The following is a 17144-nucleotide window of genomic DNA, read 5'->3' on the forward strand; positions in this document are numbered from 1 at the left end:
AAACCTTTCATTTCACAATGCATTTGCAGTCTAAAAGCCAAGTTAAAATGTTTAATGTGTTTCCACTTAAATTAAGTTCATTACATCGGAAAAAGGTCCATCAACAGTAAATACATAGACATTCACAGATCATTTCCACTTAGCTATCAAATCAGAATTGATCACATCAATGGAGGGGTTATCAACAAGCTGGGATAAGAGATTAGACTCTATACTCAAACAGAATAGTGAGATGGTAGAGAGGAAAAGAAGATGTAAGTAGACTTTGTTACAGTGGGCCAATTCATGGGAGTATTTCATTCCAAAATGTCATCATGGTAAAAATCACATGGTTGTGTTCCCCCAGTAATACCCACTTCCACCAATCGTCTGCATCCAAAGTAGATGGTGCATCTCGCAACCATTCCCTGTACTTAATTCTTTTAGCAGTTAATATGTCGCATTCAACCAGCAAATGTTTAGATGATTCGATCAAACCAGGCTCCTCGCAAAATCTGAAGATTGGAGGGTGGGCCTCCATCTGTCTTTGGTGGGCTAAGACTTCCCTCGTAGGTAGAAGGTTTAGTCTTAGACGCATAAAGAGGTCTCTGTACCTCGGGCAGGGGACCTTTACTAGATAGCGAGGTAGTTTGTTTATCCAATGAATTTCGTGTGCTACGTTGATTGCTAGTTTGTATTTGGATCTCTTTTCCTGCGTTTCTTCCCAATCATTTAGCTGCATTTTTCTTTCAAATTTACTGTGGTTGGTTTTTAAGATCTCCGTCGTCAGGTCCAGCGATCCTACTCAGTTGCTACATTTGGCATTTCAAAGATCCAAAAGACCATTGTGACTCCCGGTCTGTTTAGTTCTTAGTATCTATAAAGGGGGAAGATCATCTAAGTCCAATGATTTTCACACAACCATTGACTGGAGTGATTGAAGTGCCAGTTCGTATCTAATCGTACTCACTGGGAATGTGGGAGGCAAGTGTAGTACTCTATGCCAAAAAGTGGCTTCCAGGATGTCCCATATTCCCCAAGATAGCTTAAGGGCTGTTTCTGCACCATAGGTTAGAATAGGAGTCGCGTTACGTTTGTAGAAAGTGGCCACTGGATGGACAGAGAATTTACCATATTTTTGTGTAGTATCAATCCTTGTCGGGCTAAGCTCTCTGATACTAGAATTTACCCACACTCCAAGGTACTTTATCGAGTGGACTTGATCTAATGTCATATACCCCGTAAAGAGTTTAAACTTGCCTTTCAGATTCCCCTGTTGGTCACAGAAGGTCATTATTTGTGTCTTTTTGGCAAACATTTTTAAAACATTTTCCTGGATGTACAGTTCTAGACCTTGTAGTCTTCTCTGGAGGCTCATCAGTGTCTTGTCATGGAGAACTAGGTCATCAGCATACATGACCCAAGGAACTGGGTCATGATTCAGGATAGGGGGATAAGCATTTATTTACCTTTCAATTTTTCCTAAATCTGACATGTAGAGATTAAAGAGTATTGGGGCCAATGGGCAGCATTGCTTAAGGCCACGGAAAGTTTCGATTTTTCCCAAAAGGGCTCCATCACCTGAGAGTGTATCCTGGACGGACGTTGCTCAATACAAGGATCTAATAGCGTCAAATAGATGCGGCGGGCAATTCCTCTATAGGAGTTTTTCCCACAACATCTCTCAATCAACGCTATCGAAGGCCTGCTCTAGGTCAATTAAGACCAAATATATTTTAGTTTTGGTTCTTACAGCTTCCAACTTTATCAATTTCAACAAAAACAGATTAATGGCTGTGCCTACACCCCTAACAAATCCTGGCTGTCTAGTGTCCATCCTGTTATTTACTCTTAGCCAAGTGGTTAATCGACGGAGGAGAATTGAGGCAAAAAGCTTCTCTGGGGGTCCAGAAGGCCTATAGATCAATAGTTTACCTGGACTGATTTATCTCCCTTTTTAAATATTGTAACCATCACAGCATTTCTCAATGAAGGGGGAACGTTTATAGTTTCCAAAACATTTGTCAATAATAGGGAGCAGAATTCAGTCTGTTCCTCAGGATTCGATCTGAGGATATTGTTACAAAGACCATCTGCTCCCGGGGCTCAGGATGTTTTGTGTTTCTTAATCAACATCAGTATTTCATCTTTATCAAAGTCCATCTCCGAGATTGCTCGCCTCGCTGCCGCTCTCGATTTCTCCCTCTTCTCGCACAGAGGGTTGAAAAGTGAGAGACCCATGCCTCCTCCGCCACTGCAGTCGTTAGAAGATGCGTCTGTCTAGTCTGCCGATTTAAAAGAGCCCACAGGTTGCGTGTATTTTGTGCACAAATAGCCCTCAACATTGTTTCAGCATTGTGCTGAAGGCTTTGGGATCTTAAGCACAATAGCCAAATTCGATATTGCTGTTTCCTTTTTTTAAAACTCAGAATCCTTTCTTCAAGTGGGAGATGTTTCTGTTTTTTGTTAAATCCACTCGAAAGATCTTTCTGATAGCCACTACCCCCATGTTATAGGTATGGTCATTTTTGAGGCACATTTTCGGAGCTTTTCGGTCTTGTGTCCTGAAGGGTAGCAATACCCAATCATATTCTAATATTTGTTTCCCAATTTTGTTCCTAGCTGCGAATGTAGATGTAATTTCCGGAACATCGTTGAGATGAATTCACAATCTGTTTTTCCCATTAGCTGGATACAATTGTGGGAGCTTAGCTGTTTTCCGACATGGTTGTTTCCCTTTCCATGTCAGAGTGACCATTTCAAGGTCACTACTATCCGTGGCAATTACTGACAGGGAGACAAAGGACCAGGTAGTTTTGAGGGAGACAAACATATAGTCTAGATGTGCTATCGTTTTTTTCTCTCAGCCAGGTCATGGAGGCCGGGATATCACCTGTTAATTCACCATTTAAAAGACAGATCAAACGTATCTGGAGTTCTTTTAACCATATACAAGCTTTCTTTGTTATTAACTTGTCTGCTAATCAATAACCCTTCGCATCAAAATAGCGAATGTTCAGGTCACCACATAAAATTATGTCAGGATCGTTAAATCGAGCAAACAGACTGTCCACCCAGCCCAAACTTGTATCAATAAAAGCGTCATCATTAATCTGCCCCTGCGTTCCAATAGAGGTTGAAAATCACCTAGGGCCTAGATCCACCCAACAGTAAGTCATTATAATCCACTATCACTATTTGGATAAACAGGTTGGGGCTCAGCACTTCTATCATGGTCACGCCACAAGCAGATTTCAGTAAAGTCAATAGGCCTGACGAGGGGCAGCCATGTTGTCCTTTGTTGGCCGCACAGCGGAGCTGACTGCAACCACGTCTCCTGAAGGCACAAGGTATCATATTTCGATAGTTCTAAATTCCCCTCCCTGAATACATGCGTGAACTTCAGGGGTAAGTCCAGGTCATCGTCTTGTTGCTAGATTTTCCATGGAGCCTGTGCGCCATTCTCGATGTCGCTCTGTACTGGACAGTTGCTTCTGAAGATCTTGATCTTTCTTGCGGCTTTCCTTTTCATTGGGTAAATTAATCTCTTATAGCTCCCTTCTGCCATGTAGAAATAAACTATGTAATGATGCTCTCATTTATCATTTAGTCTCGGGAGGATAGCTCAGGGGCAACGTGCTCGCCTTGGAAACAAGACTACACAGAACACCACAGGTTCAATCCCCGGGTCGGCTCTTAGAAACCTCTGGGTATTAAGCACTTTATAAATAACCTATCATATCATCATATCCTAATTAGCTAATGGCATTAATTCCCCAAGAGGCATGTACAAGAATCTCTCATCTCACCCCTCTGTACACCTGAATGTATGGACAGTCCCAGGGCTCGTATTGTATACCTCAGTGTTTTTTACGTGACTCTCTCATATCTCCTCTCTTTTTTAGGCAATACTTAAACTAACCTCGCATTTCTCTAAGTACTAAAAAATGTAGTATTTACACTAATCTCCTATATCGCCTGTCTGCTGTCTGTATTCAGTTTGATGAAATTAAACGAGTCTCTCCTGTTTTGCAGTCCACTATGTCTTGTATGTCTTTACTGCGCGCTAATAGCCCATTGTGACTCTTAATCTTCATGAATCCTTTTCCTACTCTTCCTCGTCCCTCCTGAAAGATGAGTGCCTTCATTGTTGAGAACGAGGGGCGCAGAGGTAATGTTATACCTTGGAGCTGTGTGTTTAACCCTGAGGTATCTGCATCAAATCTCTGCATACTGCAGCGCACTAATAACACTGCTACATTCCTCTAAGAAGGAGTCTCCTAAATGAATACTGTGGGCTTCCAATATCATGGGGCAGCTAGGGATATGTAGGTGGGAAGACCCCTACCTACCTACGTCGCCTGGCATAATTTTCCCTACTGGTGATGCTGTGAGAGGGCATCCAGACTACCGAGGAACAGTGTGTTCCTGCGCCGCGGGCCTCACCTGAGGGCCTTCCCTTGACGCAGCTTTCACACGCCACTCATTGAAATGCCGACTATGTACACTATTGTTATTTATTTCTTTTATTGCTCCTTTACAATACGCTTAATACCAGCGAGTGGTTTCTAAGCACAGGCTTGGGATTCGAACCTGTCTTGCACCGATTTGTCTTGCTTCCAAGACAAACAAATTGCCCTGCGCTATCCTTCCTCCCTATCCTTCACCGTAACCCAAAGGCGAAGGAGAAAGCCCAACATAGAAATACCAGAGCTTGTCAAAGAGAACCCGTTCACAGTTTGCGTCTCTCGTCTAACGCTTGCGTCTCTCGTCTAACCTTCCAACCAGCACACCTTTTGCTTTGCTTAGTCACCCCGGGTGGAACAGGTATTCCCGGGCGCGGGTCCCATGTCTGCTAGGCCTAGAGACCCAAACTATTCCTCACTGATGAGGCTCAACAAGGCCGAAACATGATAGGGGATGCTTGTGGTCTTGTGCAGAAGGGTTGTGACCGAGCATTTCGGGTTGGACGGCCCTTTTGGGGTGGGACCAAGCCTGATTTGCATATGGTCTTTCCAAATTTGTAATGGCTTGGCAGGCGAAGAACAATGTTTGTGAGGGTTGCCCAGAGCCACCCCAGCAGTTAAGATTAATTCTAAACCTTCCTGCCATCACACCTTTTGTTTTGCATCCATTCCCCATGAGGCATTTACAAGAATCTCTCATATCACCCCTCTGTACACCTGAATGTATGGACATGAATGCATCATATTGCCCAGGACTCGCATTGAGTATCTCTGCGTTATTTACGTGACTCATTCATATCTCCTCTCTGTTTTATGCAATACCTCGCCTTTCTCTAAGTACTAAAATAAATGTGGTATTTACACTAGTCTCTTATATCGCCTGTCTGCTGTTCGTATGCGCTTGATGTAATTAAATGAGTCTCTCATACTTCGCAGTCCTCTATGTCTTTTATATCATCACTGTGCTCTAAAACCCCATTATTACTCTTAATCTTCATTAGTCCTTTTTCTACTCCTTTTCTACTCTTCCTCGCCCCTCCTGGAAGGAGAGTGTCTTCATTGTTAAGGACTGGGACGAGGAAGAGGGGCGCGGAGGTAATCTTATACCTTGCAGCTGTATGTTTATCCCTGAGGTATCTGCAGTGCTTTAAGTGGGCCTGGGCCCTGGCAGTCTCCTAAAGTGGGGCTGAGCCGGGACCTTACCGGGGCCCCTGGTCCCACACAATATTGGCGGAAGCATTATCCTGCCACGGCTGCAGCCGCGACGGGAGATGCGCCTGCCATTTAAATGTCATTAATGTCAGGCGAGCTGACAGAAGTGCCAGCCAGCCACAGCAACGCTGAGGCTGGCGGCACTTCTGTCAGTCAGTGTAACTTCCTCTGATGACCCCTCGGGTCACCATAGGAAGTTACAGTCCCTTTGTTTCCCCAGGTCGCCGAGACGTCTTTCACCCTCAGCGAACCTGGGGACTCCTGTATTTCTGTCTTTATAAAAGATGGGTTGAAAAGTAAACTATCCAAGCCATCTTTTATAAAGCTTTGCCAACGGACAAAGACCCCTCGGGCTTTGTCCGTCGTCAAAGCTTTATAAAAAAGATGGATTGAATGTGTACTTTTCAACCCATCTTTTATAAACAGAGAAATATTTAAAAAAAGGTGGTTTGAAAAGTACGCAAACCATAAGATATGCCCACAAATATATAAATGTTATATATACCTTACTGTGGTTTGTGAACTTTTCAAGCCATATTGAAGTACACAAACCATAGTAAGGCACGAAAACAAATATATACATGTAAGCAAGTATATATTTATGTGCGTACCTTACTATATATGGCTTGTGTACTTTTCAAGGCATCTTTTATAAACATAGAAATATGTTATATATTTCTATGTTTATAAAAGAAGGCTTGCATAGTACACAAACCATAATAAGGTGCGCATACAAATATATAAATGCTTACATGTATTTATTTATTTATTTATGTCTCAGTGAGCCTTTACAAAAGATAAAAGCTGCAAACATTTTACAAATATTTAATTGCGTGCCTTACTCCCCCTCGAGTTCTTGCCCCACTTAAAGCCCTGGGTATCTGCATCAAATCTCTGGCACACTACAGCGTGCTAATAACACCGCTACATTCCTCTAAGAAGGATTTTCCTAAGTGAATACCGCCGGCTTTTAATATCAACGGGGCAGCAAGGGCTATGTGGGGCGGGAGACCCCTTCCCGCCTGCGTGATTAATCACCGTTTGCCCTACCAGCGATGCCGTGACAGGCCACCCAGACTCCAGAGGAACAGTGTGTTCCTGCGGCGCCGCGGGCCTCACCTGAGGGCCATCCCTTGACGCAGCTTCCACACGCCACTCATTGAAATGCCGACTATGTACAGTAAGTACAGCACAGTAAGCCAGAGGCGGAGGAGAAAGCCCAACACAGAAATACCAGAGCTTGTCAAAGAGAACCCGTCCACAGCTTGCGTCTGTCGCCTACGCGCGGCGAAGTTGTGGCAACGGCGTCTTTTATTTGATAGCACACAGTTGGTTACCCGAGGACCTCCTGTCACCAGGGACAGCATGTTTCCAGTAGCCCAAAACTTCTATTTCACGGCAGCCTCGGTTCACTTCAATTGAACTAACTCGGATAAAGCTAGGATGACCAGATAACTAAAATGAAATAAAAAATCCCAGTCATAGCGTTTCCCTTTAATTTGCGTTTTCATGAGGTGCTTGGTTAGGATGCAAATCTCTGAAATCACGACGCTCACAACTCACAGAATATTCGTGGCTGTTGAATGAAAGTGCTGGGCTGAACAAGTCGTGCACAAGCGTCAGCGGTTGCAGAAACTAGAGCAACTAATTGCAGTAGTTTGTAAAAGAAAACTCCTAAACGGAGCATTGCGCCCTAATTCCATAGAGTCACCTGCCAAATATGGTGTGACGCACGCTCACCCAGTCAAAGTAATCTTAACTTGTGTACTCAATCACCAGCCGCCATTTTGTTTTAGCTAAAACTCCTTTCAAGTCAACAACCATCAAAATGTGTAAACTAAAATACACGTGTAATATTACTTAGGCTGTTGCTGGGTTTTGCTGCCTACGTATAGCGCTAAGTGGACGAGAAGCACTTTACAATTAGCAGGAACAGTAATAATGATTACTATGGCCACTTATGTACTGCTCACTGTAAACTGAATTGACACGTGGTGCATCATTATAGGGGGTAATGACCCTGGCAACTGCTCAATTATTGGTGCAGAACCGCGATGCTTCAAGGGGATATCACTGCTCTACTTTGTTTCTTCAAAACGTTTTTCACAGCCTAAATACTGAAGAGCTAACTTCCGGACCCCTAATCTCATTTTAATGAGGGGGCACGGAGGACAGAGCGCCCTGCTGATGGCTTGCAGTTGATTAGCATTGACTCTGAGAGCACCGGATGGGCAGGGGTGCAATTTAAGTGCAAGCACTCAATGACATTAGTTTAGCCTAGCAGTTGAATTTAGTAGCTGTGACGCCTCATTAGGCACCGTTAAAGGCACAGCAGCGTGCAATCAATTAATCTGTAAAGCAGCACGTCTTCTGCCACCCACTAGTCTGCCATTCCAGCTGAGGTTTTGCAGGCAGAGTTTGCAAGTATACCCACCAGCTATAGACAGATCCAGATTGTAGCCTGTCTGAAACATTGGAATGGATGGGGTGTCACATGACCTGGGCCAAATAAACAGAAAGAAGCACGTGATATGCAGCCGCTGAAGTGTCAACGGGCTGCGACCTGATTACAAATGCATGCCGAGGTGCCTCATTCCAGGAGGGAGATGCTAGTCCAGTCATTAAGTTAACTTTGCATTTTGGGTCTTTTAGTCCTGGGGTTATAATGAAGAAATCAGGGACTTAAAGTCCCATAATGCAAAGTTAAAACTAGAACTGGACTAGCCTTTCCTGAACGGAATGGGGTATGTCAGCATGTTGGTAGGTACATGTATGTCATGAGGGACGTCACTCACTTTCTTCTTGCTGCCAGATCTTATCCATCAGCAATGATTCTATGACAAGAATGAGGCGAGCATTATGCTTCAACTTCTTTATGCACTACTCTTCAGCAGTTTCAACAAACTAACAACAAAACACAGAAAAATGCCCACAGTGGCTTTACTTCTTTCTGAACTAGAATCTCCATAGTCTCTGTAGTCCATGCCCTCCTCTGCTCAGCTATGACCACATCCTGGTCCTGAGCTCCTCCTTTTCTTTTACTGCTCTTCAAGCAGATAATACCTTTTCTCTCCCCTCCTTATATTTATCAGAAACAAAGTAATTTATAGTCCCAGAGAGGATTCTGAAAGCTAGATTTATAATGTGCATGTAATTACCAGTTAGAATGTGGGCTAGACGTAGGTTTAGAAGAGAGGTTACCATGAGTTACACAGTACGCATGCAGAACGTAGTATGAATTGGTTAGAATTTGCGTCGCATTCACATTGCACAGACATTATCACTTTTGTGATTCGAGCTCCCGCAGCGTGCCTGCCCCGTGCTGCAAGGGGGTTTCAGTGGCCGCAGCAGAGCTTTCCAGCCCTCAGAGCAGAGGAGCAACGCCGGAGTCCTGCGCCCCCCACCTTCATGGGGGCGGAGCCAGTAGACGAGCCCCGAGCTTCAGTGTCGCATTTGCAACGCGACGCACAGCTGTGAAGAACCGGGCCCGGCGGTGATCACTCCCACGAGGGCAATCGAATTTGCAAAGCCTATCTCAGGCATTATCAGCAAATAAGTCTGGTGAAGCCCCATACAGAGTAAAAAAGAGTAAAAAAGAGTAAAAGACAACAAAAAAACTTTTTTATTGAATTAAGAACATCATCAGAACATCTATAATTAAGACTCTGATTTAAGCATCTGACTTGCGAAGTGGGCGTGCACAGACACCTGCTGCAGGTACTCAGGCTCACAGCACCCTCCCGGATAATGTCAGAATTTGAATGGAGTGAAGAGGAGCAGTCATGGGACAGCTTCAAGGATGTGCTGGGGAATTCTCTAGTCGATGCTGTGGCTCAAGAGGTAAGACCCCTGCAGGAAAGGCTGGAGACCCTGGAAGCAATGTGGAACCAGTCCGGAGATAGCACCATGGGGACAGACCGCATGCCCACCGAACCCTCCGAAACAGGGTCTAAGGGGAGTAATCAGGCCCAGAAGAGGAAAGCCCCTTCTGACCCTCAGGGCCCTTCGGATGGGGCAAAAGAAAAGGCCTCGGAGATTGTCAACGCTTTTGCAAAGCTCATGGAAGCATATTTGCAGCGCCAGACAGTGCCGAAACTTACAACCCCCTCTCCAGGGGAAACAAATATGGGAGTAGATGACCCAGGCTCGGAAGAGGAGCCAGCAGAAGGAGACCCGACCTCACAAGACGAGGAAGGGACAGCATAGGAGGATTGGGCAAAGCCCAGCGGGGGTAAGAGAACCCGCAAAGAGAAGCACCTTGAGGAGGATCAAGAGGATATTTTTGACCCGGACAGCATTCGGAACCCAAGGTCTTCAAACTAGCAGCCCTACCCCAGGGTCGCACAATACATGACCGTAAGGCTGAGGAAAGCCCTCGATAAGGAGGCTAGGCAGCGCCTTCGAGCAGCGTGCCCAAGAGCAGACCTCCCAGGGAAAGTGGTGGAGACCCCCGAGTTAGACCCCAAGATGCTAACTTTTGTATCCAAGACCAGTAAAGATCCCCGCAAGAGCATCGACTGATCATGGAGGAGTTGCCAGGAGAAAGTGCTAGACTTAGCGGGGCTGCTAGCTAAGATCATGGATCTGGCAGAGAGGGCGAAGGATACAGGGGAGGAAGTAGACCCCGACGCCCTAGCAGGCTGGGCCCAGAGGGCCGTCTGCTTACTAGGAAACGCTTATTGCGCTATTGCCTCAAAAAGGAGGAGAGGTCTGCTGTTGAAAATTGATCCTAAGCTCAGCGACCTCACTTTTTAAGAAGCAGGAGAAGCGGTGCAAGGTTTTCTCTTTGGCGAGACCTTTGGAAAAGAGATGGGCCGCTTCGTCGGTATGTATACTTCGTTGGAGAAAGCTCAAGCTTCCATCAGGAAGATCTTCCCGAGCAGAGTTTTTGCCGAGACTGGTCACCACAGGGGTGGTTCCACCGGTCGAAACCAAGTAGGTAGAAGACCCCCCAACCCCAGGGTGCAATACTGGGAGAACAGGAGACAGATTCCTTCTTCCTGGCCAGGGGACGTTTCCTTAGGGGGCGCAGAGGAAGAGGATCCAGTCAAGGACAAGGATTCACACAAGGTGAGAAAAGTTCATTACCATCCGGTGGGAGGGAGGACTGGTATGTTTTGGGAAAACTGGCGCGCGCTTTCCAGCGTTGCCTGGATATTGCAAACCATGAGGGGGCTGCGACTAGAGTTTATAGAGCCGCCGATACAAGAGCGCAGGCCTTTTCAGCAGCGCCTATTGCGAGCAGAACTGCTGAGACCATGAGTTAGCGCAACTCGCTCAAAAGGAAGCTATAGAGAGATGCCCGAAGTCTCCCAGCTTCGTGAGCAACATGTTCCTGGTTCACAGGAAAGAGAAAGTCCGCCCAGTAATAAATCTGAAGGAAGTGAACGGCTGGATAGTCTACCGCCATTTCAAAATGGAAGGCATTCACCAGCTCCGAGACTCCTTCAGGGAAGGAGACTGGCTGACGAGACTAGCCTTGAAAGATGCATACCTGACAGTTCCAGTGCTAGAGGAGTACAGGAAATTCCTAGCTTTTCATTGGAAAGGACAACTTTGGCAATTCAGGACGATGCCCTTCTGTCTTGCATCAGCACCCTGGGTTTGTACAAAGCTCATGAAGCCAGTAGCTTCAGAAATCCGGGAGAAAGGGATAAGACTGATTATATACCTAGACGACTTGCTGCTGCTGGCCAAAGACCGAGAGGTCTCGGTCACTGAGGTTTCTAGTGAATGTGGAGATGTCATACACCACTCCAGCGCAAAGACTGGACTTCCTAGGATTTGTCCTAGACACCAAGACGGCCACGCTAAAGCTACCAGCTCGGAAAATAAGTGACATCAAAAGGGAAATCCAAGGATGTCTGCAGAGGCAAGTAGTTTCCCTCACAGTTCTAGCGAGGATAGTGGGGATGCTTGCAGCATCTATCCGGGCCATATTCCCAGGGCCATTACACTATCGGGCCCTGCAGAGGTTGAAGATACATCACCTGCAACAAGGCTTGAGATATCATCAATTAGTTCCTTTGGATCAAGAGTCTGTAACAGAACTGGAATGGTGGTTGAAGAATATGGACGCCTGGAATGGGCGGGCCATTTTCGGAGATCGACCAGACCTGATCATAGAGTCAGATGCCAGTCGCCTGGGCTGGGGAGCACGATGCAGAGACATGCAGACAGGTTGGAAATGGAACAAAGAGGTGCTTCGCCTCCACATAAACTGTCTGGAGCTGCTAGCAGGCTCTTTCGCGATCAAAGCCTTTATGAAAGGGAAGATGAAGTTGTGCGTACTGCTGAAGATGGACAACATTTCAGCAGTGCGCTACATAAACCACCTCGGAGCTACGAATTCCAAGATACTAGCCGAGCTAGCAAAGGATTTTTGGCATTTTTGCCTCCAGTCAGAGATGCCAGTGACGGCGGAGTACCTGCCCGGAGTGCTGAACATGGTGGCTGACTGGAACTCAAGGTCCCTCACAGACACCAGCGACTGGAGGTTGGATCTGGCAGTGTTTCAGACACTGGATCAGAAGTGGGGCCCGTTACACATAGACCTTTTCGCATCTCGCCTCAACTCGCAGACAGCAGATTACTTCAGCTGTAGGCTGGATCCAGGTGCGCGAGGAATGGATGCTTTCCTGCAGGAATGGATAGGAGGACCGCATTACGCATTTCCCCCATTCATGATGCTGAGCAGAGTTCTAGCGAAGTGTCGGAGGGAGAGAGCAGAGCTTCTATTAGTCGCATCACTGTGGAAGTCAAAAGTATGGTTTCCCACGCTGATGAAATTATTAGTGGACCTTCCGAGAATACTGCCGGAAGGAGAACGACTGCTCACGGACCCAGCTGGGTCGTATCATCCTCTGAGAGTGAGAGGGATACTCCCGCTCATCGCGTGGAGGATATCAGGAGACGCTGGGCGCTGCCAGGCATTTCGACGCAAGCTGCAGAACTTATCGCGGAATCCTGGGCCCCTTCCACTAGAAGGAGCTAAGACTTGGCTTGGGCCAAATGGACTAGCTGGTGCAAGGGGAAAGGTGCTCATCCCATTTCAGCCCCTGTAGTAGTGATCCTAAATTTCCTGGCACAACTGCTGCAAGACGGCAGAGCTTTTCGTACCATAGGAGTATATAGGTCAGCAATTTCAGCAGGACACTTGACGATTGAAGGATTACCGGCTGGGGAACACTCGGCAGTAGTGAGACTCATTCAAGGAGCGAAGTTTAGAGTGCCCCCGGAGCCTCGTTATAACACATTCTGGGACGTAACGGCAGTTCACCGACTATTGGAGGACTGGACGTCAGATAAGTATCTATCCCTCAGACAGCTGTCAGGTAAACTGGCAATGCTGTTATGTCTCATATTTTGCAAGCGTGTATCAGATGTTATAGCGCTAGAGGTCAACAGGAGATCCTTTGGTCCAGAAGGAGTTACTTTTGCTATAGCCAAAAGGACTAAGACAAGGACCGCTTTGGTCCACTACCCATACTTCCTGAATAGAACAAAGTGGTGCATAGCAAGTTGCATCAAGGAGTATGAGGGCAGGACAGCAGACTATAGAGCAGCTAGTACCACACAATTGCTCATAGCTCGCAGAAACCGTAGCACGTTGTATCCACTGCCACGATTGCTAGATGGGTTAAGGAGATAATGTGAGCAGCAGGTAAGGATCTGGGGAGGTACAGAGCGCATTCAGTGCGGGGAGCAATGGCTTCGAAAGCATGTACTGTCACTGAAAGGCACAGGAGACCCCACTCTCTAGATTGGGGTATTACCGTAATAATACATCTCAGAAAGGAAATCCAGAGGAAACAATTTGCAAAAAAGCATATTAAGGATTTTATTAAACCTACTACATTTTTCTCTGTGAATTTAATCACGAATTAATCTGCACTCCCAACTATGTCCTGCCAACAGAGCGAAGTCTTCAATCACTGCAAACTGACACGCCGACAAAACTCTTGGCCTCTTGTCCAACCTCGACATCTGTCATCTCTCCTCAATTATTCTTCTGTTCTTCCCCAAAGGAAATATAAAACAGCCATATCAGGGTGGAGTTCATGTATTGCTATTATCATACAACATCATCAATTACAACACATGTTTGGGTGGGAAATTAATGCTCTACTCAAAATCTTTAATAGAATTAATACTCCCTGCGTAGTTATCAGGCATAATCTTTAATCTATGACAAGACTGGAGGCGAGCATTATGCTTGTTCAAAGCTTCCCTAATACAGTCATTGCTAAACTCTCGGTTGGCTTAAAATAAAACTAGAATAAAGTTAAACAATGAACTGCGCCACAAAACAAAAAATACAACAGAACACTTGTGGTGTATCTCAAATACAACCCAAATGTTCCTTTGTATTTTTTGTTTTGTAGCGCAGTTCATTGTTTAACTTTATTCTATTGTACTCTTGAGGGTTTTTGGTCAAGACACCCTCGACCCAACATTTGAACGCTGCCGTAGTTGTAACTTCAATTTGTGGCGTTAGCGCTGGTTGTCTCAGTGGCCTTCTTGACCTTGTTCTGATCTGTTAAAATAAAACTATTTAAATGTGCGATCGCTCACCCAATCTGCTGCTAGCATGATTTCTCTCAATGACACTCCTGTCGTACATGCTTTCGAATACATCTCAGAAAGGAAATCCAGAGGAAACAATTTGCAAAAAAGCGTATTAAGGATTTTATTAAACCTAATACATTTTTCTCTGTGAATTTAATTGTATTTTATTGTAATTAAACATACAAAAGCTAATCACTTTTTCCGATTACTTTTTCCATTTACGCAGCTCAATGTGAATACGTCATTCAGTATCCACGATTGACGGACGCACACGCTACGCGGACCAACAATCACGTGTTCCTTCAGGTCGTGTATTACCCTATCAACACGGCACAGGGTAATCACGTGATAGGTAGCCAGGTGCTCTTAACGCGTGGGTAAGAAGACGTAGTTTAGATGCGTGTCTCCCACCCATTTGAACGAGTCGTAGATGGCCGGAGCAAGCAGCTGATCCCGTGGACTTTAGTTCCCGTTCAAGCAGCGGCTACGATTTTCGTGGGATGCTATCCGCAGGTAAGTAGCTCTTTTTAGACCTCCTCTGTTACATGGATATTGTAAAATACATCTATGTACCAATAAGGTACGAGTTACTTTTACGTATTCCTGGCTAGGGTTTCTGATATAATTTCTTTTGAAACCCTCACAGATTGGAGCTTAAAATTCAACCATCTGCAATGCAGGATTGTTAATCAGAACATTGCCAATTTGCATGCCAGTGTTTTCTGTTCCACACAAAATTTATACAACAGATTGATTCCTGTTACAGTTGCCAAGGTTGGTTTGCAAGTTGTCCCTTCAAAAGTATTTTCCAAACAATTGCATGTGGGCTCTGACTTCTTTCCATTGGGTGTGTATCTAATTTTCCATAACTCTTTGCCACATTAATGATCTGCACCAGCCTGGTCTAGGGACACTGATTTCTTATGGTAGCACTCCATGCATGACGCCCTGAGTTTAACCCCAATATATGTAGATATTGGTGGATTTTCAGCAGGACAATAGCAGAATATTTTATGTCTGCAATTTAGCTTTGTGAAGTCATGTATTTGCATTTTCATTTCTGCTTCCTTTCACTTGGCCTCTCTTTTTCACTTGATCTTAGTTTTGGATAGGGAACTGATGGGCCCATATATTTGTTTTGTTTGTAGACAACTACTCTTTATCTCCTGATGAAGACGTACCAAACCATCGTTTACACGTTGAAACCGGTTGAGAGAAACCTAGGATAAGGCCACTTGCGAAGTCCTTTTTTGGCCTATCCCGATTGCTGACCACCTCTTCTAAAATCTACAGTGGCCATGCATTGTGTGTTGTTGTTGCTGACCACTTAAAAAACCTATTGTGGCCTTGCACTATGTGTTGTTTTGCACAAAAACTTTTTGTATAACTATGAAATTGTGGATGAATTGTTATATTTGTTATATGTTTTTATTCTGTACTTATTGATGAGTTGTATTAGTATTTGGATGGATGTTGTATGGATGTGGATAAATGTATGAATGATTTAATAGGATGATGTTTATCAAATTTTGATGTTTTTATAATATTCCTGATATGTGAAATTAAAAATCGTTAGAGTGCAGATTAATCTGTGATTAAATTCACAGAGAAAAATGTATTAGGTTTAATAAAATCCTTAATACGCTTTTTTGCAAATTGTTTCCTCTGGATTTCCTTTCTGAGATGTATTCGAAAGATATACGACAGGAGTGTCATTGAGAGAAATCATGCTAGCAGCAGATTGGGTGAGCGATCGCACATTTAAATAGTTTTATTTTAACAGATCAGAACAAGGTCATGAAGGCCACTGAGACAACCAGCGCTAACGCCACAAATTGAAGTTACAACTACGGCAGCGTTCAAATGTTGGGTAGAGGGTGTCTTGACCAAAAACCCTCAAGAGTACAATAGAATAAAGTTAAACAATGAACTGCGCTACAAAACAAAAAATACAACAGAACATTTGGGTTGTATTTGAGATACACCACAAGTGTTCCATTGTATTTTTTGTTTTGTGGCGCAGTTCATTGTTTAACTTTATTCTAGTTTTATTTTAAGCCAACCGAGAGTTTAGCAATGACTGTATTAGGGAAGCTTTGAACAAGCATAATGCTCGCCTCCAGTCTTGTCATAGATTAAAGATTATGCCTGATAACTACGCAGGGAGTATTAATTCTATTAAAGATTTTGAGGAGAGCATTAATTTCCCACCCAAACATGTGTTGTAATTGATGATGTTGTATGATAATAGCAATACATGAACACCACCCTGATATGGCTGTTTTATATTTCCTTTGGGGAAGAACAGAAGAATAATTGAGGAGAGATGACAGATGTCGAGGTTGGACAAGAGGCCAAGAGTTTTGTCGGCGTGTCAGTTTGCAGTGATTGAAGACTTCGCTCTGTTGGCAGGACATAGTTGGGAGTGTTCGAGTGACAGTTCAGAGCACGTAAAAGAGAGGAGGAGCTCAGAGACAGGATGTGGTCATAGCTGAGCAGAGGAGGGCGTGGACTACAGAGACTATGGAGATTGTAGTTCAGAAAGAAGGAAAACCACTGTGGGCATTTTTCTGTGTTTGTTGAAACTGCTGAAGAGTAGTGAATAAAGAAGTTGAAGCATAATGATTGTTAGGCGGAAACCTCCGGTTGCCGAGGTGCGCTGCACGGGCAATTCGACCACTGCGTCCTGAGGCGAATAAAAAGCAAAGGGGACTGGTTGTTCCCACCAGTCAGTGGAAGAGACTCTCCGGCAGGGAGATCTCCTCTGTCGTCGGGAAGTGGTGAGTCGGCTCAGCGTTACCCTCGTCGGATTCTTAGGTCCTGTGGCGACTTCTGAAGATCAAGTCCCAAAAGCCATGCTTTTATGCAGAAAACCCCCATTCATTCAGCCTAGCTGTCAGTCAACACATGCTAAGTGGT

This window comes from Ambystoma mexicanum, chromosome 1p (genome assembly GCF_040938575.1).
Source record: "Ambystoma mexicanum isolate Mex_15411 chromosome 1p, UKY_AmexF1_1, whole genome shotgun sequence".
In the NCBI taxonomy this organism is placed as follows: Eukaryota; Metazoa; Chordata; class Amphibia; order Caudata; family Ambystomatidae; genus Ambystoma; species Ambystoma mexicanum.